The following is a 26689-nucleotide window of genomic DNA, read 5'->3' as shown; positions in this document are numbered from 1 at the left end:
GGGTTGGGGGTCGGACGAAGTTTGTTAATTTTCGTCCTATTTTTCACACTGAATTGTTTTTGTGTGTTGAATCCTTGCAGACTGATTTCATTTCTTCTGAATCTTATTTGTGTGCCAATCATCTGCTTCACATCTTGTAAAGTGACAGCGTTCAGAGAGAGAGAGAGAGAGAGAGAGAGAGAGAGAGAGAGAGAGAGAGAGAGAGAGAGAGAGAGAGAGAGAGAGAGAGAGAGAGAGAGAGAGAGAGAGAAGTCAGACATTTTATTTGTTAGGCCTCCGGTCCATAACAAGACTGGTGACGTAATACAAGCGAGTAGAGGATAATAGTGGACACATGCTAAACATGGATGGGTTCCGATAATACGTTGAGGCTATTCATTCAACTCTGATCTTATTATGCGGGAAAAAACAAGTAAAAAGTGAACTTCCGTTTCAAGTGTATCATCTGAGAACAAAGGGCAGAGTCTGTCTACGTTATTCACATTGGGTTTATACTGTAGACAGTGGTTATTTAAGGGTGACATACCAAATCTGAAACGTGCGAACATTTTCCTCAAATGAACATTTCTTATCTGATACAAATAACTACTCTTGTCATCATTTTCACGAGTTTTCATTCACAAGCACCTGGGAAATAAATGTCATGTTCCCCGGGGAATAAATCCCCGGTTACCATAGTTGCAGGAAGCCCTATTACATGGATAATCAAAAGCAAACCCAATAGAAACGCTCGAGGATTCTTCGGCTCTTTTCATTGGCGTTTCCCCAGACCTAAACAGACGACACTGCTTCGCCAAGTTCCAAATACGAACTGGCAAACTGGCAAATGTAAACAAAAAACAAAACTACCTCATCAAAGGTCATACATTTATGCTTTATCGCAAACAAATGAAACCTATCGATATGTGTTATCTTCTCACAAAGTCATGGAGTGCGTGTATCTCTGTTTGGAGAAACACGAACGTCAAGTTTAAGTCAAACCAATTGACCCCTGACACACACATTTTGACCCGTGCACAAGACGTTGTATCGATAAACTAAGCGCAAATAAAAAAATAATAATAAAAAAGCAAAGAACATAGCAACAAGAAATGAAGACATCTGACAAAGCCGAGCAAGCAGAATGACAAGTCAAATGAAAAACAGAGAGGCAATGAGAAACAAGATCGCGATTATCTTTCCTTCGCGGCACGACGCAAATCGTTTGTGTCCTTTGACCCAATTCGTGCAGTGCTGCACGATGCAAATCTTCTGTGACCTTTGACTCAACGTAGCTTCAATATTCGATTACCAATATTTACCACTGAAAACCGAGGGGTGGAATACCGAGAGGGGCAGGGTGGTAGGGCGATGGTGAAATGTAATGAAGAGACACGTGTAGCAATAAGAGAAAACCGATTCTGCAATAACACAAACAAGAACAAAAAACCCAACACTGACCTATATGAATATTTAATCAATAATATGATCGTCTGCGTTGCAGGTGTGCAAGTGAAGGGTTGGGAGGGGGGTAACTTGATCATTAATTTGTGTGTGTCAGTGTTTGTGTTCATGGACTGATTGTGAGGGAGGGGGAGGGTGGGGTGGGGTGTGTTTCAGGTTTTGGTGTGGGTATGAAACGAGCAAAACAATACCCACACCACAAAATCTTGGAGGCAAAAAACACTCGCCGTCGCATCATTTTGTCCGCACAATATTATATGCACCAACAACCGGAAAGAAAGGTGACAATGGAAAAAGACTCATCTTTGCTTCCTGCGATTCCTTGCCCCCGACTCGAACGTCGCACGATAATCCACATAACAGATGTGTTGTGAGATGGTCAACGCTGACTGTGCAAGCAAATCACCTCGTTTGAAATACGACAATCCCATCGCTCGAATGCAACATGTGGGCACTATCGTCTCAAAGGCGCTTACTGTTGGTTTCACACACCACTCTGTAGTCGGAACCTACAGAACTTCGCATCCTCAAACCTGACATACTTGTCTCAACATTATAAACTCAAATCACACACAGTAAGTTGCTTTCGCACGCCAGCTTTGAACAACGTGCTGGGGCCCCGAACATGCATTATAATAACAGAACTCGCGTTTCAAACCATGGCTCCCTGTGTTGATTTTGCACTTAATGTTGTACCACCAAAATGATGACAAAAACTATGTTTGATGGTTTGTTGCCAGACCAGCTTTTTTGTCGGTCCTCGGGGGGCATATCGACTTTTGTTTCATATTTATTGACCGCGGCCTTCGGCCTTGGTCAATAAATATGAAACAAAAGACGATATGCTCCCCCTCGGACCGACAAAAAAGCTGGTCTGTCAACAACCCATCAAACATCTTATAATACACAAGGACTGCTTAGATAACGAATACACATTATAAAACACGCGTGATTCCAGGGAACTATACCAGTCCTGTCTAAAGCAATCGACAAGTCTTTGGCGAAATTCTCTTACAAACGAGGGAATATCACCAACACCTTGTGCTTCCAACACTTCACCAAAACCGTACTTGTTCAAAACATTACGAATTCTACAAGCCCATGTCGTGCATTTTGACTTTATATCTAAAGACAATAACATATTATTTATTTTCTTGGGGTACCTGTTGCCATCCATCCGAGATAAGCAAAGCCAAAACTTCATACACTTTATGTGCGTTACCACGAACAGAGGATAACCGTAAACTATATATGCCTTGGTGACTTTGAATGGACACCGACAAACCTTTTAATGGCCGACAAATGTACTCTTTCAACAATTTGTTGATCAGCACAGAGAGAGAGAGAGAGAGAGAGAGAGAGAGAGAGAGAGAGCATTTCAGCTTGGTGGCTTAAAAATTAATTAATGACTTTGGTCATTAAAAATCTGAAAATTGTAAAAAAAAATAAACATTTATAAAACGATCCAAATTTACCTTTATTTTATTCTCCATCATTTGCTGATTCCAAAAACATATAAATATGTTATATTCGGATTAAAAACAAGCTCTGAAAATTAAATATATAAAAATTATTATCAAAATTAAATTGTCGAAATCAATTTAAAAACACTTTCATCTTATTCCTTGTCGGTTCCTGATTCCAAAAACATATAGATATGATATGTTTGGATTAAAAACACGCTCAGAAAGTTAAAACAAAGAGAGGTACAGAAAAGCGTGCTATCCTTCTTAGCGCAACTACTACCCCGCTCTTCTTGTCAATTTCACTGCCTTTGCCATGAGCGGTGGACTGACGATGCTACGAGTATACGGTCTTGCTGAAAAATGGCATTGCGTTCAGTTTCATTCTGTGAGTTCGACAGCTACTTGACTAAATATTGTATTTTCGCCTTACGCGACTTGTTTTTCAATCAAATTGATTGAAATTTTTGTAAAGCAATCTTCGACGAAGGCCGGACTTTGGTATTGCATTTCAGCTTGGTGGCTTAAAAATTAATTGATGACTTTAGTCATTAAAAATCTGAAAATTGTAATAAATTTACGTTCATCTTATTCTTCAGTATTTTCTGATTCCAAAAACATATAAATATGTTTTATTCGGATTAAAAACAAGCTCTGAAAATTAATAATATAAAAATTATGATCAAAATTAAATTTCCGAAATCGATTTAAAACAATTTCACCTTATTCATTGTCGGTTCCTGATTCCAAAAACATATAGATATGATATTTTTGGATTCAAAACACGCTCAGAAAGTTAAAACGAAGAGAGGTAAAGAAAAGCGTGCTATGCAGCACAGCGAAACCACTACCGCGCTAAACAGGCTCGTCAGTTTCACTGCGTTTTGCACGAGCGGCGGACTACGGTCATGGGGATGGGGTTGGGGGTCGGACGAAGTTTGTTAATTTTCGTCATATCTCTCACACTGAATTGTTTGTGTGTGTTGAATCCTTGCAGACTGATTTCATTTCTTCTGACTCTTATTTGTGTGCATATCATCTGCTTCACATCTTGTAAAGTGACAGCGAGAGAGAGAGAGAGAGAGAGAGAGAGAGAGAGAGAGAGAGAGAGAGAGAGAGAGAGAGAGAGAGAGAGAGAGAGAGAGAAGTCAGACATTTTATTTGTTAGGCCTCCGGCCCATAACAAGACTGGTGACGTAATACAAGCGAGTAGAGGATAATAGTGGACACATGCTAAACATGGATGGGTTCCGATAATACGTTGAGGCTATTCATTCAACTCTGATCTTATTATGCGGGAAAAAACAAGTAAAAAGTGAACTTCCGTTTCAAGTGTATCATCTGAGAACAAAGGGCAGAGTCTGTCTACGTTATTCACATTGGGTTTATACTGTAGACAGTGGTTATTTAAGGGTGACATACCAAATCTGAAACGTGCGAACATTTTCCTCAAATGAACATTTCTTATCTGATACAAATAACTACTCTTGTCATCATTTTCACGAGTTTTCATTCACAAGCACCTGGGAAATAAATGTCATGTTCCCCGGGGAATAAATCCCCGGTTACCATAGTTGCAGGAAGCCCTATTACATGGATAATCAAAAGCAAACCCAATAGAAACGCTCGAGGATTCTTCGGCTCTTTTCATTGGCGTTTCCCCAGACCTAAACAGACGACACTGCTTCGCCAAGTTCCAAATACGAACTGGCAAACTGGCAAATGTAAACAAAAAACAAAACTACCTCATCAAAGGTCATACATTTATGCTTTATCGCAAACAAATGAAACCTATCGATATGTGTTATCTTCTCACAAAGTCATGGAGTGCGTGTATCTCTGTTTGGAGAAACACGAACGTCAAGTTTAAGTCAAACCAATTGACCCCTGACACACACATTTTGACCCGTGCACAAGACGTTGTATCGATAAACTAAGCGCAAATAACAAAATAATAATAAAAAAGCAAAGAACATAGCAACAAGAAATGAAGACATCTGACAAAGCCGAGCAAGCAGAATGACAAGTCAAAATGAAAAACAGAGAGGCAATGAGAAACAAGATCGCGATTATCTTTCCTTCGCGGCACGACGCAAATCGTTTTTGTCCTTTGACCCAATTCGTGCAGTGCTGCACGATGCAAATCTTCTGTGACCTTTGACTCAACGTAGCTTCAATATTCGATTACTAATATTTACCACTGAAAACCGAGGGGTGGAATACCGAGAGGGGCAGGGTGGTAGGGCGATGGTGAAATGTAATGAAGAGACACGTGTAGCAATAAGAGAAAACCGATTCTGCAATAACACAAACAAGAACAAAAAACCCAACACTGACCTATATGAATATTTAATCAATAATATGATCGTCTGCGTTGCAGGTGTGCAAGTGAAGGGTTGGGGGGGGGGGTAACTTGATCATTCATTTGTGTGTGTCAGTGTTTGTGTTCATGGACTGATTGTGAGGGAGGGGGAGGGTGGGGTGGGGTGTGTTTCAGGTTTTGGTGTGGGTATGAAACGAGCAAAACAATACCCACACCACAAAATCTTGGAGGCAAAAAACACTCGCCGTCGCATCATTTTGTCCGCACAATATTATATGCACCAACAACCGGAAAGAAAGGTGACAATGGAAAAAGACTCATCTTTGCTTCCTGCGATTCCTTGCCCCCGACTCGAACGTCGCACGATAATCCACATAACAGATGTGTTGTGAGATGGTCAACGCTGACTGTGCAAGCAAATCACCTCGTTTGAAATACGACAATCCCATCGCTCGAATGCAACATGTGGGCACTATCGTCTCAAAGGCGCTTACTGTTGGTTTCACACACCACTCTGTAGTCGGAACCTACAGAACTTCGCATCCTCAAACCTGACATACTTGTCTCAACATTATAAACTCAAATCACACACAGTAAGTTGCTTTCGCACGCCAGCTTTGAACAACGTGCTGGGGCCCCGAACATGCATTATAATAACAGAACTCGCGTTTCAAACCATGGCTCCCTGTGTTGATTTTGCACTTAATGTTGTACCACCAAAATGATGACAAAAACTATGTTTGATGGTTTGTTGCCAGACCAGCTTTTTTGTCGGTCCTCGGGGGGCATATCGACTTTTGTTTCATATTTATTGACCGCGGCCTTCGGCCTTGGTCAATAAATATGAAACAAAAGACGATATGCTCCCCCTCGGACCGACAAAAAAGCTGGTCTGTCAACAACCCATCAAACATCTTATAATACACAAGGACTGCTTAGATAACGAATACACATTATAAAACACGCGTGATTCAAGGGAACTATGCCAATCCTGTCTAAAACAATCGACAAGTCTTTGGCGAAATTCTCTTACAAACGTGCAAATATCACCAACACCTTGTGCTTCCCACACTTCACCAAAACCATACTTGTACAAAACATTACGAACTTTACAAGCCCCTGTCGTGCATTTTGACTTTATATCTAAAGACAATAACATATTATTTATTTTCTTGGGGTACCTGTTGCCATCCATCCGAGATAAGCAAAGCCAAAACTTCATACACTTTATGTGCGTTACCACGAACAGAGGATAACCGTAAACTATATATGCCTTGGTGACTTTGAATGGACACCGACAAACCTTTTAATGGCCGACAAATGTACTCTTTCAACAATTTGTTGATCAGCACAGAGAGAGAGAGAGAGAGAGAGAGAGAGAGAGAGAGAGAGAGAGAGAGAGAGAGAGAGAGAGAGAGAGAGAGAGAGAGAGAGAGAGAGAGAGAGAGAGAGACAGACAGACAGACAGACAGACAGAAAGAGCGAGAGAGAGAAAGAGAGAGAGAGAAAGAGAGATAAAGAGAGAGAGAGAAATAGAGAGAGAGAATGTGAGTGTGTATGTGTATATTTGTGTTTGTTTGTGTGTGTGTGTGCGTATGTGTGTATGTGTGTGCGTGTATGTATGTGTGTGTGCGTGTGTGCGTGCGTACATACGTGCGCACGGGCGCAAGTGTGTGTGTGTATGTGTGTGTGTGTGTGTGTGTATGTGTGTGTGTGTGTGTGTGTGTGTGTGTGTATGTGTGTGTGTGTGTGTGTGTGTGTGATAACAACGCAATAGTGTATGTCGCAAAAGCAAAAGACAAGTCGCGTAAGGCGAAAATACAATATTTAGTCAAGTAGCTGCCATTTTTCAGCAAGACCGTATACTCGTAGCATCGTCAGTCCACCGCTCATGGCAAAGGCAGTGAAATTGACAAGAAGAGCGGGGTAGTAGTTGCGCTAAGAAGGATAGCACGCTTTTCTGTACCTCTCTTTGTTTTAACTTTCTGAGCGTGTTTTTAATCCAAACATATCATATCTATATGTTTTTGGAATCAGGAACCGACAAGGAATAAGATGAAAGTGTTTTTAAATTGATTTGGAAAATTTAATTTTGATAATATTTTTTATATATTTAATTTTCAGAGCTTGTTTTTAATCCGAATATAACATATTTATATGTTTTTGGAATCAGCAAATGATGGAAAATAAGATAAACGTAAATTTGGATCGTTTTATAAATTTTTAATTTTTTAAAAAATTTTCCGATTTTTAATGACCAAAGTCATTAATTAATTTTTAAGCCACCAAGCTGAAATGCAATACCGAACCCCGGGCTTCGTCGAAGAATACTTGACCAAAATTTGAACCAATTTGGTTGAAAAATGAGGGCGTGACAGTGCCGCCTCAACTTTCACGAAAAGCCGGATATGACGTCATCAAAGACATTTATCAAAAAAATGAAAAAAACGTTCGGGGATTTCATACCCAGGAACTCTCATGTCAAATTTCATAAAGATCGGTCCAGTAGTTTAGTCTGAATCGCTCTACACACACACACACACACACACACACACACACACACACACACGCACGCACGCACGCACATGCACCACGACCCTCGTTTCGATTCCCCCTCGATGTTAAAATATTTAGTCAAAACTTGACTAAATATAAAAAGAGCAATCGACACTTTTTTTCAAGAATGACGTCACTGCGAATCCCGAGAGAGAACACACCCGCCTTTATCCTTCCCGTTTGTTGCGAGTCAGTGGGGTCACTTCAGGGGTGAGTACACCCGCCTTTATCCTTCCCCTTTGTTGCGAGTCAGTGGGGTCACTTCAGGGGTCAGTACACACGCACCTGTCATTATTAGGCCTATATTTAAACATTTTCATGTAGGAGGCACTAACAGTCGTTAGCATCGCTTACTTCCGTGCGTCCCGGGACCCGAAATCGGGTGTGCTTACTATGTGATGCTTTTTAGAAGAAAACACACACACAAACACACACACACACAAACACACACAAACACACACACACACCAGACACACAAACACACACTCTCTCTCTCTCGTTCGCTCTCTGTCTCTCCGAGGTTCTCTGTGTCTCTTTCTTCCTTTTTCTCTGTCTCTCTCTCTCTGTCTCTCTCTGTCTCTCTGTCTCTCTGTCTCCGTAGGGCTCCGGCCAAAGTGCGCGTCCCTGCGTCATAATACGCACTTGAAGCCAAAAACACGTACTAGAATTTTGAGGAGGGGGTCCCGGGACGCACTACATTTATAAAGGGCGGGTCCCGGGACGCACTAAATATCCGTTATCGTGCGTACCCTGAGTACTGTTTCTAGAATGTTGTCGTTAGCCTCGCTTACTTTCGTGCCAGCAAAAAGGAGGCTGAGGCCGATGCAGATGTTGCTGTGCCCGGCAAAGGTTTTGATATAACATGGTTGTTGGCACAAAAGCTTGTCGGGCGACTTCAGCGGTGAACGAACACAGCGCTCAAACAGATTTAGCGAAACATGGAAGAAAAAATTGCAAACACCGAACAAAAGATAAAGATGTTTTCAAACAGAATGGAAGAGGTGATACAACGAATAATGTAACAAAAACGAATAATGTAACAATTGTAACATTATTCGGGGGTAGCCCTTTTTTCAACTTAGATTAGAAAAAGTGTAAAATAGCTCACAATACAGTCTCGGGTTAGGGTTAGCATCCACTCTCAAAAATCACATGTCACTCACATGGCATGCACGCTTTTTGCAGAATCAGTGACGCCACTCGCACACATGCACAGACAGATAGACACACGCCGTTATGCTCTGATTCTACCCCCCTCCCCGCGATTTGTAAAATGTTTTACAAATCACGTAAATGCTCCCGATATTTAATTCATCATCTCCAAAGTGAAGGGATCTGTTGAGAAAAAAAATCTCATTACTTTTTTGTCCCATCGCTTGGAAATTCGGGTCACTTCCTCCCAGTGGAAAGCTAGCAGTAACAAAGTCGCGCTACCCCAAAGTCAAGGGATCTATTAGTCCCGTTTCGCCGTTATCCCATTTCACCCCCATCCCATTTCGCGACATTTTACAGGCCAAGTGTCATTTTACCACCATGTCATGTACCATTAGCTCCACATCCCATTTTGGCGCAATCCCGTTTCGCCGTTATCTCATTTTGCCCCCATCCCATTTTTGCGACATTTCACAGGCCAAGTGTCATTTTACCACCGTGTCATACCACTAGCGCCACATTCCATTTTGTCGCCATGCCGTTTTGCCGTCATCCCATTTCGCCGCCATCCCTATTTCTCGACATTGTGGATTGTGGCATAACTGGGATTTCGCGTAAACGGAATGTCTTCCTAGTTGAATAACGCAGTATAGTAGTATAGTGAGGCTTGGCAAGAAGAATAAATCAAAAATGGGATGGCGGCCAAATGGGATGGTTTCAAAATGGTATGTCGCGCTATTGTTATGACACGGCATATAATGCAATGCATTTCCAAAAATATGATGACATTTGTTTTTCCTCCGATAAGAGAAAAATATTTCTTATATCCGGAGTCTCCCGATAAGAAAAACCTCGAATGTAAGAAAGCAAAAATAATTTCTCCTGGACACTCTTATAAACCCTATGTTCTTGACCTCACTGGGTGAAGGGTCATTCGCATCATTACGCACGAATTTGTGTGCATCTCAATAATTATCAGTCTAGTGTTTCCTAGTGAATTATATTCACAGAGAAAATCTCGATAGCAATTTCAAGCAAAAGCTACATCCGCCACGAATAATGTAACAATTGTTACATTATTCGTTTTTGTTACATTATTCGTTGTATCAAGAGGACTTACACATGGGCTTCCCTTTAAAACTTATAGATGATGGTCGTGGATTGACTTCTGCAAAAAGTCGTATTGAAGCCTCACAAAGGCTTCTGGTGGTCGTCAATCCACAATTATCCCCAATAAGTTTCAAATGCAAGCCTGTCAATGTGATTGTAGTTCAAGTCTCACGGACTGCACCAGTTAAATCCACAATCATCACCGAGACGTTTCAAATGCAAGCCTGTCAATGTGATTGTAGTTCAAGTCTCACGGACTGCACCAGTTACATTTGTTCCATTCACTGCCAACAACTGGCTTTCAGTCACTGCCAACAGCTGGCTTTCAGTCACTGCCAACAACTGGCTTTCAGTCACTGCCAACAACTGGCTTTCAGTCACTGCCAACAACTGGCTTTCAGTCACTGCCAACAACTGGCTTTCAGTCACTGCCAACAACTGGCTTTCAGTCACTGCCAACAACTGGCTTTCAGTCACTGCCAACAACTGGCTTTCAGTCACTGCCAACAACTGGCTTTCAGTCACTGTCAACAACTGGCTTTCAGTCACTGCCAACAACTGGCTTTCAGTCACTGTCAACAACTGGCTTTCAGTCACTGCCAACAACTGGCTTTCAGTCACTGTCAATAACTGGCTTTCAGTCACTGCCAACAACTGGCTTTCAGTCATTGTCAACAACTGGCTTTCAGTCACTGTCAACAACTGGCTTTCAGTCACTGTCAACAACTGGCTTTCAGTCACTGCCAACAACTGGCTTTCAGTCACTGTCAATAACTGGCTTTCAGTCACTGTCAACAACTGGCTTTCAGTCACTGTCAACAACTGGCTTTCAGTCACTGTCAACAACTGGCTTTCAGTCACTGTCAACAACTGGCTTTCAGTCACTGTCAACAACTGGCTTTCAGTCACTGGACATAATCTAAAAGAAGCCCCACCCCCATACCAAACAAACTGTTTTTTGTTTTTTTTAATACAAAGAGAGATCCAAAATACCCTTTTCAAACAGCATCTGGGGGGGGGGGGGGGCAAGGCGCGAGCGCACCCGTGTGTGTGTGTGTGTGTGTGTGTGTGTGTGTGTGTGTGTGTGTTTGCGTGTGTTGGTGCGAGCGTGCATGCGTGGTGAGCATGTGTGCGTGCATATATGTGTGTGTATGTATGTTTTTGTGCGTGCGTGCATATATGTGTGTGTATGTATGTTTTTGTGTGTGCGTGTATGTATGTGAGTGTGTGTGTGTGTGTGTGTGTGTGTGTGTGTGTGTGTGTGTGTGTGTGTGTGTGTGTGTGTGTGTGTGTGTGTGTGTGTGTGTGTGTGTGTGTGTGTTTGTTAGTGTGTGAGGATGTACACGTGTGCATGTCTGTACGTGTGCTCGCGTGGCGGGTTGGTGATGGGTGGGTGTACGTGTGCTCGCGTGGCGGGGTGGTGATGGGTGGGTGTACGTGTGCTCGCGTGGCGGGTTGGTGATGGGTGGGTGTACGTGTGCTCGCGTGGCGGGGTGGTGATGGGTGGGTGTACGTGTGCTCGCCGCGTGGCGGGTTGGTGATGGGTGGGTGTACGTGTGCTCGCGTGGCGGGGTGGTGATGGGTGGGTGTACGTGTGCTCGCCGCGTGGCGGGTTGGTGATGGGTGGGTGTACGTGTGCTCGCGTGGCGGGGTGGTGATGGGTGGGTGTACGTGTGCTCGCGTGGCGGGGTGGTGATGGGTGGGTGTACGTGTGCTCGCGTGGCGGGGTGGTGATGGGTGGGTGTACGTGTGCTCGCGTGGCGGGGTGGTGATGGGTGGGTGTACGTGTGCTCGCGTGGCGGGGTGGTGATGGGTGGGTGTACGTGTGCTCGCGTGGCGGGGTGGTGATGGGTGGGTGTACGTGTGCTCGCGTGGCGGGGTGGTGATGGGTGGGTGTACGTGTGCTCGCCGCGTGGCGGGTTGGTGATGGGTGGGTGTACGTGTGCTCGCGTGGCGGGGTGGTGATGGGTGGGTGTACGTGTGCTCGCGTGGCGGGTTGGTGATGGGTGGGTGTACGTGTGCTCGCGTGGCGGGGTGGTGATGGGTGGGTGTACGTGTGCTCGCGTGGCGGGGTGGTGATGGGTGGGTGTACGTGTGCTCGCCGCGTGGCGGGTTGGTGATGGGTGGGTGTACGTGTGCTCGCGTGGCGGGGTGGTGATGGGTGGGTGTACGTGTGCTCGCGTGGCGGGGTGGTGATGGGTGGGTGTACGTGTGCTCGCGTGGCGGGGTGGTGATGGGTGGGTGTACGTGTGCTCGCGTGGCGGGGTGGTGATGGGTGGGTGTACGTGTGCTCGCGTGGCGGGGTGGTGATGGGTGGGTGTACGTGTGCTCGCGTGGCGGGGTGGTGATGGGTGGGTGTAGGTGTGCTCGCGTGGCGGGGTGGTGATGGGTGGGTGTACGTGTGCTCGCGTGGCGGGGTGGTGATGGGTGGGTGTACGTGTGCTCGCCGCGTGGCGGGTTGGTGATGGGTGGGTGTACGTGTGCTCGCGTGGCGGGGTGGTGATGGGTGGGTGTACGTGTGCTCGCGTGGCGGGTTGGTGATGGGTGGGTGTACGTGTGCTCGCGTGGCGGGGTGGTGATGGGTGGGTGTACGTGTGCTCGCGTGGCGGGTTGGTGATGGGTGGGTGTACGTGTGCTCGCGTGGCGGGGTGGTGATGGGTGGGTGTACGTGTGCTCGCCGCGTGGCGGGTTGGTGATGGGTGGGTGTAGGTGTGCTCGCGTGGCGGGGTGGTGATGGGTGGGTGTACGTGTGCTCGCGTGGCGGGGTGGTGATGGGTGGGTGTACGTGTGCTCGCGTGGCGGGGTGGTGATGGGTGGGTGTACGTGTGCTCGCGTGGCGGATTGGTGATGGGTGGGTGTACGTGTGCTCGCGTGGCGGGGTGGTGATGGGTGGGTGTACGTGTGCTCGCGTGGCGGGTTGGTGATGGGTGGGTGTACGTGTGCTCGCGTGGCGGGGTGGTGATGGGTGGGTGTACGTGTGCTCGCGTGGCGGGTTGGTGATGGGTGGGTGTACGTGTGCTCGCGTGGCGGGGTGGTGATGGGTGGGTGTACGTGTGCTCGCCGCGTGGCGGGTTGGTGATGGGTGGGTGTTGGTGTGCTCGCGTGGCGGGGTGGTGATGGGTGGGTGTACGTGTGCTCGCGTGGCGGGGTGGTGATGGGTGGGTGTACGTGTGCTCGCGTGGCGGGGTGGTGATGGGTGGGTGTACGTGTGCTCGCGTGGCGGATTGGTGATGGGTGGGTGTACGTGTGCTCGCGTGGCGGGGTGGTGATGGGTGGGTGTACGTGTGCTCGCGTGGCGGGGTGGTGATGGGTGGGTGTACGTGTGCTCGCGTGGCGGGGTGGTGATGGGTGGGTGTAGGTGTGCTCGCGTGGCGGGGTGGTGATGGGTGGGTGTACGTGTGCTCGCCGCGTGGCGGGGTGGTGATGGGTGGGTGTACGTGTGCTCGCGAGGCGGGGTGGTGATGGGTGGGTGTACGTGTGCTCGCGTGGCGGGGTGGTGATGGGTGGGTGTACGTGTGCTCGCGTGGCGGGGTGGTGATGGGTGGGTGTACGTGTGCTCGCGTGGCGGGGTGGTGATGGGTGGGTGTACGTGTGCTCGCGAGGCGGGGTGGTGATGGGTGGGTGTACGTGTGCTCGCGTGGCGGGGTGGTGATGGGTGGGTGTACGTGTGCTCGCGTGGCGGGGTGGTGATGGGTGGGTGTACGTGTGCTCGCGTGGCGGGGTGGTGATGGGTGGGTGTACGTGTGCTCGCGTGGCGGGGTGGTGATGGGTGGGTGTACGTGTGCTCGCGTGGCGGGGTGGTGATGGGTGGGTGTACGTGTGCTCGCGTGGCGGGGTGGTGATGGGTGGGTGTACGTGTGCTCGCGTGGCGGGGTGGTGATGGGTGGGTGTACGTGTGCTCGCGTGGCGGGGTGGTGATGGGTGGGTGTACGTGTGCTCGCCGCGTGGCGGGTTGGTGATGGGTGGGTGTACGTGTGCTCGCGTGGCGGGGTGGTGATGGGTGGGTGTACGTGTGCTCGCGTGGCGGGGTGGTGATGGGTGGGTGTACGTGTGCTCGCGAGGCGGGGTGGTGATGGGTGGGTGTACGTGTGCTCGCGTGGCGGGGTGGTGATGGGTGGGTGTACGTGTGCTCGCGTGGCGGGGTGGTGATGGGTGGGTGTACGTGTGCTCGCGTGGCGGGGTGGTGATGGGTGGGTGTACGTGTGCTCGCGTGGCGGGGTGGTGATGGGTGGGTGTACGTGTGCTCGCGTGGCGGGGTGGTGATGGGTGGGTGTACGTGTGCTCGCGTGGCGGGGTGGTGATGGGTGGGTGTACGTGTGCTCGCGTGGCGGGGTGGTGATGGGTGGGTGTACGTGTGCTCGCGTGGCGGGGTGGTGATGGGTGGGTGTACGTGTGCTCGCGTGGCGGGTTGGTGATGGGTGGGTGTACGTGTGCTCGCGTGGCGGGGTGGTGATGGGTGGGTGTACGTGTGCTCGCGTGGCGGGGTGGTGATGGGTGGGTGTACGTGTGCTCGCGAGGCGGGGTGGTGATGGGTGGGTGTACGTGTGCTCGCGTGGCGGGGTGGTGATGGGTGGGTGTACGTGTGCTCGCGTGGCGGGTTGGTGATGGGTGGGTGTACGTGTGCTCGCGTGGCGGGGTGGTGATGGGTGGGTGTACGTGTGCTCGCGTGGCGGGGTGGTGATGGGTGGGTGTACGTGTGCTCGCGTGGCGGGGTGGTGATGGGTGGGTGTACGTGTGCTCGCGTGGCGGGGTGGTGATGGGTGGGTGTACGTGTGCTCGCGTGGCGGGTTGGTGATGGGTGGGTGTACGTGTGCTCGCGTGGCGGGGTGGTGATGGGTGGGTGTACGTGTGCTCGCGTGGCGGGGTGGTGATGGGTGGGTGTACGTGTGCTCGCGAGGCGGGGTGGTGATGGGTGGGTGTACGTGTGCTCGCGTGGCGGGTTGGTGATGGGTGGGTGTACGTGTGCTCGCGTGGCGGGGTGGTGATGGGTGGGTGTACGTGTGCTCGCGTGGCGGGTTGGTGATGGGTGGGTGTACGTGTGCTCGCGTGGCGGGGTGGTGATGGGTGGGTGTACGTGTGCTCGCGTGGCGGGGTGGTGATGGGTGGGTGTACGTGTGCTCGCGAGGCGGGGTGGTGATGGGTGGGTGTACGTGTGCTCGCGTGGCGGGGTGGTGATGGGTGGGTGTACGTGTGCTCGCGTGGCGGGTTGGTGATGGGTGGGTGTACGTGTGCTCGCGTGGCGGGGTGGTGATGGGTGGGTGTACGTGTGCTCGCGTGGCGGGGTGGTGATGGGTGGGTGTACGTGTGCTCGCGTGGCGGGGTGGTGATGGGTGGGTGTACGTGTGCTCGCGTGGCGGGGTGGTGATGGGTGGGTGTAGGCTGCGTATGAGTAGATGGGTCTGTGCCTACACGTGTACGACATATAGAGAACGTGTTTTCTTGTTTGTATGTATTTCTTCATGTCACATAACTATGACCTTTACAGACAGACAGACGAACATGGATACAGAGACAGAGTGAAGGAGAATTTGAAAGGAGTATGTTGGGCCTCTCCTCGAAACAAAAGGTTCACTTTGCCGTGTGGGTGGAGGGGGGGGGGGTGCCTCCGAAACCCAGGAACGCAGCCATAGATCTAGCCCCGAGTGTTATTCAATCATGTATGTGATTCACGTAATTGTATGCACACAAAAAAGACAAAGATCTGGAAAAATTACTTTCAGGATAAACGTTGATATCCGATGCCACTGCTGTCTGAGTGCGAATGATGTCCTTACGAAAAAATGAAGTGAGAACTACGAATGCTACAGACATTAGGTGGACAAAAATTAGCTTTTCAAATGACAGGGAAAATTCATGTACAAAAACCATTAAAAAAAGGCTAATGTCTTGAGGCAAACAATAGTGAGAATTTGTAATGGCACAATCGATATATACCGAGAGGCATAAATTCCGCAAACTGAACTTTTAAAAATCAAAAAAAAATCAACTCGGTGGTGAATATTTTCAATGTTTGAATATTTTATTTATTGGCCATTTTAGTGTTTATAAACCTTCGCTTTATTGATTTTGAATAGAACATCATTAAATGACAATTGTTTTAAAAAAAGTGACTGAGTCTAAGCGCAATGATTTCGGAAAACGTTCAGTGTTCATCACGTTCAATGCTTTGGCCAGCTCTAAGCATCCCAATCGCTTGCTGAGTCTCTCTCCTTCATCAAGTCGTGGCATGATTGCGATATCTGATACAGCCAAACAGCCAGTTGCATTTCATAGGGCCATACACTATCTTTTTTACGTTATTGTCTCCCGTTCAGCCCATGGTCTTTATTAGCACAGTGAGCTGTGGCTGGATCAGCAATACTGCAAAGCGCACGCTGACAGCATGAAACATTTGCTCCGACATTCAAGATGTCAACTACAAATTACAGGTTCAATCTGATTTTCGTTTGAGAGCAAAATCGTTCAATGCACTATTTGCAGAATTTATGCCTTTCAGTATAGAAACAGGAATTCAAAGAAAGCATTTTCCCCCGTTTTTTTCATGAGTTTGATTCATGATGTGTTTTAAAGTTGGATAAAAAGAACCCCTCAATAAGAGGTTGTTATTTTTAAACCTTTCTCTCCTTTAGTTTTATAGAGCGTTTTGCAAGCGAGTGTCCCAAGTATTTCAAATCAGTTGAAGCACGGTTAGAACAGACTTCAATGCCTCGATTGTTTGTCAATCGTCTTCCCATTTTTCTTGTGTGAAAATTTAAAATAATTTCCGGTAAACTATCAACTTTCATCGTACTCAACGTTTGCAAACAATTTACTGCATACAATTCTGACTAACAATATTTGACATTTGTTGTGCTTGCTTTGTCTACTGGGGATGTGGAGTGCCTTTATTGCTGTACATATCTCCTGAATATGATGTACTGAGTCACCTAAAAGTAAATTAGTTTATCTCATGAATATAAAATAGTGTGTTAATTGTCTGTATGGATATAATAGTGTCAGACAATCTAAATGTTAAGTACAGTATCTGTGTCTGTAAATCACCCGAACGTACGGTACATGTAAAATACTGGCTCACCTCAATCATCAATGTAAAATACTGACTCAGATCAGTGTAAAATGCCGATTTGCTTGAATGTAAAATATTGACTCATTTGACTGTAACCTGTAACATTGTTTCCCCAAAATATTGACTCATTTGACTGTAACCTGTAACATTGTTGCCCCAAAATATTGACTCATTTGACTGTAACCTGTAACATTGTTGCCCCAAAATATTGACTCATTTGACTGTAACCTGTAACATTGTTGCCCCAAAATATTGACTCATTTGACTGTAACCTGTAACATTGTTGCCCCAAAATATTGACTCATTTGATTGTAACCTGTAACATTGTTGCCCCAAAATATTGACTCATTTGACTGTAACCTGTAACATTGTTGCCCCAAAATATTGACTCATTTGACTGTAACCTGTAACATTGCTGCCCCAAAATATTGACTCATTTGACTGTAACCTGTAACATTGTTGCCCCAAAATATTGACTCATTTGACTGTAACCTGTAACATTGTTGCCCCAAAACAGACAGATTGTTAACGTTTCACAATCCAGAATGGAAAAAAACCATCGAAGAATGTTAGTTCATTTAACGTTTTTACATTTAGTCAAGTTTTGACTAAATCTTTTAACATAGAGGGGGGAATCGAGACGAGGGTCGTGGTGTATGTGTGTCTGTCTGTCTGTCTCTGTGTGTGTGTGTGTGTGTGTGTGTGTGTGTGTGTATGTGTAGAGCGATTCAGACTAAACTACTGGGCCGATCTTTATGAAATTTGACATGAGTGTTCCTGGGTATGATATCCCCGGACGTTTGTTTTCATTTTTTCGGTGAATACCTTTGATGACGTCATATCCGGCCTTTTATAAAAGTTGAGGCGGCACTGTCACACCCTCATTTTCAAATTGATTGAAATTTTGGCAAAGCAATCTTCGACGAAGCCCGGGGTTTGGTATTGCATTTCAGCTTGGTGGCTTAAAAACTAATGAGTGAGTTTGGTCATTAAAAATCGAAAATTTGTAATTAAAATTATTTTTTTATTAAACGATCCAAAAACAATTTCATCTTATTCTTCGTCATTTTCTGATTCCAAAAACATATACATATGTTATATTTTGATTAAAAACAAGCTCTGAAAATTAAAAATATAAAAATTATGATCAAAATTAAATTTCCGAAATCGTTTTAAAAACTATTTCATCTTATTCCTTGTCGGTTCCTGATTCCAAAAACATATAGATATGATATGTTTGGATTAAAAACACGCTCAGAAAGTTAAAACGAAGAGAGGTACAGTAAAGCGTGCTATGAAGCACAGCGCAATCGCTACCGCGCCAAACAGGCTCGTCACTTTCACTGCCTTTTGCACTAGCGGCGGACTACGTTCAGTTTCATTCTGTGAGTTCCACAGCTTGACTAAATGTAGTAATTTCGCCTTACGCGACTTGTTTTTTTGTTTGTGGACAAAACTAAGCATTCACTATTTATAAGTGACGACACTAACAACAAGTCTATAAAATACAAATACACCTGATACTTAAACATAAAGGCCATGTGAACGAGTAACGGATGTAAACAGACAGAACAGAAAGGAACCGAGCTTAAAAATTCAGGCCAGGCAGTATTTTACATTCTGGTAAGTCAAAAGTTTACATTCAGGTGAGACAGTATTTTACATTCAGGGGAGTCAGTATTTTACATTCAGGTGAGTCCGTATTTTACATTCAGGTGAGTCAGTATTTTACGTTCAGGTGAGTCAGAATGTTACATCCAAGTGAGCCAGTATATATTTTACATTCAGACAGTAATTTATATTCAAGCGAGTAAGTATTTTACATTCATATCATGTGAGTCAGTATTTTACACTGAGTTTTTTTTAATAGTTTTTTTCTTCTCAAAATACAGAACATTTAATCAACCTACCTTCTTGTATTGTGATGGTAGATTTGTGTTTATGTGTGTACCAGGTATTGTGGCTGCTGTGTCTACTGGGGATGACCAGTGCCATGGTGTACCAGCTGATCAAACTGACCACCACATTCTTCGCCTTCCCCGTCAAGACCTCAGTCAACCTCGCCTTTAGGTACAGGTATCAGGTGTATTTGTAGTCCTACAGGTATCAGGTTTATTTGTTGTCGTACAGGTATCAGGTGTATATGTTGTCGTACAGGTAGCAGGTGTATTTGTTGTCCTACAAGTATCAGGTGTATTTGTTGTCGTACAGGTATCAGGTGTATTTGTTGTCCTGCAGACTTCATGTATGTTGTGATATTAAAACGTTCTCACAGAATTGTGGAGCAGAGAAGCTGTTTAGCCTTTTTTTTTTGTAATTCTATTTTAAGTATCGAGGGACCTAGGCGAAGTATGTGTGTGTGTGTGTGTGGGGGGGGGGGGGGTAGAGGGGTTGGTAGTGTGTGTGTGTGGGTGTGTGTGTGTGTAAGTGTGTATGTGTTAGCGTGCGTTTGTGTGTGCGTGTGTGCGTGCGTTTGTGTGTACGTGTGCGTGCGTGTGTGTGTGTGTGTGCGTGTGTGTGTATGTGTGTGTGTGTGTGTGGTGTGTGTGTGTGTGTGTGTGTGTTGTGCGTGTGTGCGTGAGAGAAAGAGGGGAGAGAGAGAGAAACAAAAGATATCCCGAGAGAGAAAAAGGGGGGGGGGGGGGGGGGCAGTGAATGCGTATGTCAAAGATTGATATGCGCCTGAACAGCACAAAACATCAACAGAAAGGTGAGGCTGATTTAAACTAACTGCTTATGTCTCTCTTTTTCGCCAATTGTCCTCTATCTGTTACTCCCAGCAATCACAATCTGCAACAGCAACCCGATACGACTGACTAAGGTGCGCACCCTCAACTGTCCACTGCAGTCCTTTCTCAGGGTGGAAGACCAATACAAGAGTCCGGTGAGAGATGTGCACGTGTGTGTGTGTGTGTGTGTGTGTGTGTGTGTGTGTGTGTGTGTGTGTGTGGTGTGTGTGTGTGTGTAGTGTGTGTGGTGTGTGTGTGTGTGTGTGTGTGAATGTGTGTGTGTGTGGTGTGTGTGGTGTGTGTGTGTGGTGTGTGTGGTGTGTGTGTGTGTGTGGTGTGTGTGTGTGTGTGTGTGTGTGTGTGTTGTGCGTGTGTGCGTGAGAGAAAGAGGGGAGAGAGAGAGAAACAAAAGATATCCCGAGAGAGAAAAAGGGGGGGGGGGGGGGCAGTGAATGCGTATGTCAAAGATTGATATGCGCCTGAACAGCACAAAACATCAACAGAAAGGTGAGGCTGATTTAAACTAACTGCTTATGTCTCTCTTTTTCGCCAATTGTCCTCTATCTGTTACTCCCAGCAATCACAATCTGCAACAGCAACCCGATACGACTGACTAAGGTGCGCACCCTCAACTGTCCACTGCAGTCCTTTCTCAGGGTGGAAGACCAATACAAGAGTCCGGTGAGAGATGTGCACGTGTGTGTGTGTGTGTGTGTGTGTGTGTATGTGTGTGTGTGTGTGTGTGTGTGTGTGTGTGTTGTGGAGTAAAGGGGGAAATGTGTGTGTGTGTGTGTGTGTGTGTGTGGTGTGTGTGGTGTGTGTGTGTGGTGTGTGTGTGTGTGTGTGTGTGTGTGTGTGTGCATGTGTGGTGTGTGTGGTGTGTGTGTGTGTGTGTGTGTGTGTGTGGTGTGTGTGTGTGGTGTGTGTGTGTGCGCGTGTGTGTGTGTGTGTGTGCGTGTGTGTGTGTGTGTGTGGTGTGTGTGTGTGGTGTGTGTGTGTGTGTGCGTGTGTAGGTGGTTTTACCGACAAATGGGGACGATTGTCACTGGAGAGCAGTCAAATGGGGACGCTTCCGACAAACGGGGACGTCCCCATTTGTCGGCCCGTGCGACCCCATTTGACTGGATTTGAGCAGATTGAGCGACCCCATTTGACTGCTTCCTAGCATCCCTGTGGACAAACGGACTGGATTTTCACACAGATTCATACACATATTTTAGCTCTGCACTTTGTGGTCTGCTCAACTAAACCATGTGATTTTTATTATGTGACTTCAAATGACTTTACAGTAACTGCTTTCATCAGAATTCAGTTTCTATTCAAATGCAGTCAAACTAAAACATTTATTTGAATTAAAAAAAAAAGTTATTGCATTTAATATATTTTATTAAGAGTATTTTGAAAGAGTTCTGATTATTTGATCACGGTTTTTTTTTGTATTAAAACAAAAACAAACACAGAAACATATCTGCCGTGTGCTGACAAAACCGAGTAAGTCCACTGAAGCTAGTTCTGAGATAAACGACTTTTTCTGTTTTATTACATTTCTCAAAAGTGACGATTATCTTGATCAACCTACAGAGATAATAAGATAAATAGCATTATTGTACGTTTACAACCCGAGTTTGATAATGATCTGATGGATGGTTTTTGTTTTGTTGGGCATTTTGTGGACTTACTTGGTTTTGTCACTTTTTTCCCTTATATCAGATCTAAAAAAATTGACAGATCTAAGCAAGTGGACTTACTTGGTTTTGTCAAAACATTTGGAAGAAAAAGTAGTGCTTTTTTTGAGGATGAAAGTCGCTTGTTCATTTCAATGCGTTATTCTCTCAGGTGCCAGGAGAAACGTTCCGTATAACTCTCGCTTACTCTATTACACATGTCGTGTGCACATTAGAGCGTTTACTTCCCTTTGCTTATTTGATCTCTAAACTACGCTCTGGCTCATTTCGGTACGATTCTCACAGATACTTTCGAAGCGAACCTGTAACAATGTGTGCGTTTGTGTGTTTGTTCTGATTAAAACCAGGCTTGATCTAAGGACTATGTCCAGTCAAGAATAAAAGCTGGTTCTTGTGTATGACTGTGTACGTGAGTGTTAGTTTGAGTGCCTTGGAGAATGATGAGCATATCAGATTGCGGTGATTTGCTAAAATACATATTATTCACGTAAAATTTTTAAGCTACACAGCATGTTTTTTTGTTCCGGTAATGTTTTGTTGTTGTAAGTTTGGGTGGTACGGTTACTACTATAGTTACAGCCTTAAATCACATTATTTGAAATTCAAATCAAACACTATTTACCCGGGTTTGATGTCTTAAAAATCGTTTCTTGAAATTGTTATTACGAAATATTTCTGGACATTAAAATGCTAGCACAGGCACGAAAGTGATTTTATTGCAGGTGTCAATGTTTCCTGAATCTATTTATAGATGTGTTACGTTTGAATTCAGGTGCCGTGTGGACATGGTACGGAAATATTCACTGTCCCGATTGACGGGTTTTAACAGCGAGAACGCAATTTTTGTGAAGGCGTTTTAGTTCTGCTTCTTCTTCTTCTTTTGCGTTCGTGGGCTGAAACTCCCACGTACACGTGTGCTTTTGCACGAGTGGATTTGTACGTGGATGACCGTTTTTACAAAACCATTTAGGCAGCCATACGCCGTTTTCGGTGAAAGCATGCTGGGTATTTTCGTGTTTCTATAACCCACCGAACTCTGCTTTGGACTGCACGATCTTTTCCGTGCGCACTTGGTCTTGTGCTTGCGTGTACACACGAAGGGTGATAAGGCACCAGCAGGCCTGCACGTAAGTTGACCTGGGATATCGGTAAAATCTTCACCTTAATTACCCGTCAGGTGCGGCCGGGATTCGAACCCACGACCTTCCGCTTTGGTAAGTCTTTTTTTTTTTTCAAAATGATATTTTTTGTCCATCAAAAAGAAAAAATCAATGCGCATCTTGTGTGCTAATTTCTACTTTTTAGAGTGTTTAGATAAGCAGATATGAACAAGTAAGTCCACAACCAAAAACAACTTTTTAAGTGTGCATGAATGTTTTGACAAAACCAAGTAAGTCCAAGGGGTTCCCAATTTTCCTATAATGATAGTTTTAAAATTCTTGTCAGACGACCCATACAGAAAATACGTCATTTTAAGTTTAGAACTCACAAATGACGTCATTTAAAGTTTAGAACACACAAATGACTTCTTTCGATAAGGCGAGACATAATGACGTCACCTTATGACGTTTTATTTTAAACATTTTTCTTCTCTATCTATAATTCTCCTGACGATCCTTGTCTCTCTCTCTCTCTCCCTCCCTATCTCTCTCTTTTCCTCCCTCCATCTCTCTTTCTATCCCTCCCAACCTCTCTCGCTATCTCTCTCCCTCTTACTCTCTTCCTCCTTCCCTAATTCCTCTTTCCCTTTATTTCTCTCTCTCCCTCCATCCCCCCCCCCCTCGACCCTGATTTCTTTCCCCTCTCTCACTCTCTCCCTGTTTAGTCTCTCTCTCTCCCTTTCTCTCTCTCTCTCTCTCTCTCTCTCTCTCTCTCTCTCTCCCTCTCTCTCTCTCTCTCTCTCTCTCTCTCTCTCTCTCCATCTTGTGCAAATTCGTAATGTTAACGTTATTTTCACTGTTTTGTCATTTATCTTGTCAACACTTCTTCTTTAGCTTTAGCAGCCATGCTTGCACCAAAACTAGCACCCCTACTAATAGCGTGGGGAGCCTGTCCAGATTTATGCTTAGACCCAAAAAAAATGGTTACAGAAAGTTTTTTTGTTGCAACGCATTTAGATAGCCTGTCTGAACATTCCCAACGAGTTATACCGTTGGCAGCCTCTGCATAACTTTTTTATGACGGTTTGATTACGTCACATATCAAAACCCTTGTTTCTGCCAATAACGCCGCAAAATTCCACTCTACGCCGCTTCATTAGCCTACCATCATCTATAAGGAACACTTTATTAAGCCGGTGGACGGACAAGGGTCAAGTGTATGTGCAGACTAAGAAACGGTATCCATGTCCCACCCCCGTGTCACCACAGTAAGACGTAAAAGACCTTGGTCATTCTGCTATTAGTGCAGTTAGCTGATTACACCTTAACACGCGCACACCTGGTTAGCACCACTCTTGTTGCTGCAAGCTTTCATTTGGAGGAAGCTACCCGAATTTCCCAGCCCTGGGATAATAAAATAATGAAAATGAAATGAACAATAACGCATTGCAATGCGTTGTTCACGTACGGACGATAAAAGAAATACGCATTCTTTAATATGACTATACCTATTCCTATCCCTTTGTCTTCTTCAGCAGAATACTTTCTAGGACGGCTTTCATTCAAAGTCATCTACAGGTGAAGAAAAGAGTGCATAACACAATAGGCCTACCGTTTGAGGAAAACATGATGGTTACGATGTTTCACTCTCGATTTCAAAAGACAGTAGAGGCGAGTTGCAGCAGCCAACACCGCGACATTCCCCACATCCAGATGTGCACTCTAGTCCGTGTTTCCTGCAACTACACCGCTTTGTGTCACAACCACTTTTGCATGTGCAGCGAATCACCTTTAACACATCGGCTGGTGCTGCCGGCAGATCTGTTGTCACTGGAACAAGGATGCCATGCTCAAGTTTCCAGCCGTAGTCCGTGGGATCCATGGCCACTTTGAGTCCCATCCATTCTTGTACTTGCAAGTACACTCGCATGCTGTGGAATCGGGCAGCTGCTGAGGTGGGTGGCAGAGTGTGAATTTGCACAAACGTTGTTCCAACAGCGACCTTTGAACAGAAAAGTCGGTAGCGAAGTTCATCGAGACCCTCTCTGGAACTACCGTTGTAGAGCAGCACTAACGCCTTTTCACCTGCTGATAGGATATCCTCTAAGGTCGCATTGTCTTGGAGGAACACTTCAGCAAGTGTTTGCAACTGTAGGTTGTTTCTGAGTTCCTTCATCGAGGCTGCTTCTAACTCTAGAACACCGTGAAGCTGCACAGCAGTGTCCTTATTGATGCTCAGTGCGTCAACTTGGTTCACATTGAGTTCAGACTCGTAAGGGGTCGAAAGTGTTTCTGTCTGCTCATCTTGCGTGTTTTTATCTCTATTCTTTTCTGTGTCACTTTCGGGCAGTGGCAGTGGCACACGGAATATGTCAGACAGCAACAGCATAATTAGTGCTGCGTCAACAAGTATGTGTCCTCGAACGGCACGCAGCACAGCTTTCCCTTGAAGCATGTTGCTCGCTGCGTTTGGTGCGTACACAGTAGACAGCACTTCATGAAGACCCGTTTCTTCCATCAGATGGCCAATACACGCCAGGAAACTCATTTCCAGATGGAAGGGTCCAAGGCGAAGGACAATGGCCAGGCTTTAAGGTCGCTGCCATCTGGCTCACTGGAGATGATGCCAAGAGCTTTCCACTATAAGGGTTGGTCAAATGTCAACACAGGTGTCGTGTTGCTGCGCTTTGCCTGAGCACTGATGAAATGCAGGGTAGAAAATATGCACGAGGTGTCACTGGGATTCATGTCGATCATCGGCATAAATATTATGGATGACTGTCCTGGATATCTGCCCTTGTGGATGGCTTGCATGAAACCAGACCAAGATGGTCTGTCGGGTTGCAACAGCCAGCAAGCTTTCCACAGCAGATCCACCTTTGATGTTACATCTTCTACAAACACGTTTTCAAGATGTTCAAATTTCAGCTTCAGCAGGCCATCACACGCTTGTCTGTTGTAGTACTGAATGTCAACTTTAGCTCTTTTCACTATTTCTTCTGGCTTGACGTCAGTTCTTCTTCTGATCCTGTCTGTTTTCCCGATGGTCGGAGTGACAGTGGCGATCATTCCCATTCCATGAAACGTGTTGCACCAGTCAAGTGTTGCTGTGTTGTGGTCGAGGTTGTCTGCGATATATTGGGTAAAATGGCCATCAACTTGAAACGCAACGTTGTTTTCTGAAACGGCAGCATTCATTTCATAGGTCAGAACCTCCTTGTACGATGAACAGAATCCCAGAGAATACAATGTGTCAATGAGAAACTTTGAATCAAAACAGTGATGCACTTGCACAGCTAGTCCGATCTGCAGGGGACACAGCAACAATCGTGGGCGAGATGCCTGCATAATTGCCTGTCCAATCGATGAGACTTTCACGCTGGTTTCCTTTCCACTGAAGATGTTTTCAAGAAGAATCTGTAAGGACTTTGGAACAAACTCTAATTTGGCGCCACGCGATGAAATGTCATCATCACTGGGGTACATTGCACGGGATGTCGGCACTGCTCTTATGTCATTCTTTAGCAGTTCTGCAGCGGTTTTGAGAATCAGCTCTTTCTGTGCATCCTCATCTTTGACCTTTTTTGCATAAAAGTTATGAAGACTTGAAGAGGCTGTCTTCCTGAATGTTACGACATTTGACTTGCCGTTGACTTCCGTGACGATGAGCTGCTCACCAAAATAATTTTGAAGTTCTTGTTTCATCGTCGGGTGGCTATAAGCATCATCTGTAAACTCCTTCATTTTGATAATCAGGTCGTTCACTGTTATCTGTTCGTTTTCATTTTGAACCAGGTAGGTAGCAACTTTCTCCAACGCTTCAGCTTTCCTCTCATTTTTCGGTCGACCAAGTTTCACCTGTTTGTTGACTTGATGCGACTGAGTAAACTGTAGTGGTCTTTTCCTGCTCCGAAAGCAAAGACTACAGTTTTGATGGTAGACTGCATCAGCAGCTGGCAAATCTGATACAAACTCCAGTCTGCTTCGTACAATGTCTGCCCATTCATCACAGCGCTGCGAACAAACTTGAAAAATTGTGCGTTCAAAGTCAAGTGTCCTAAC

General features: G+C 45.7%; 1 pseudogene; it reads right to left on the bottom strand.

The window, feature by feature from the left end:
- LOC138955525 (mucin-2-like) overlaps positions 1–25175 on the bottom strand; it is a 29092-nt pseudogene extending 3917 nt beyond the window's left edge.
- Between the last annotated feature and the right edge of the window lie 1514 nt (positions 25176–26689).

Source organism: Littorina saxatilis, unplaced genomic scaffold (genome assembly GCF_037325665.1).
Source record: "Littorina saxatilis isolate snail1 unplaced genomic scaffold, US_GU_Lsax_2.0 scaffold_354, whole genome shotgun sequence".
NCBI lineage: Eukaryota > Metazoa > Mollusca > Gastropoda > Littorinimorpha > Littorinidae > Littorina > Littorina saxatilis.
The sequence above is the reverse complement of the archived record's forward strand: the minus strand, read 5'-3'. Positions and strand labels throughout refer to the sequence as shown.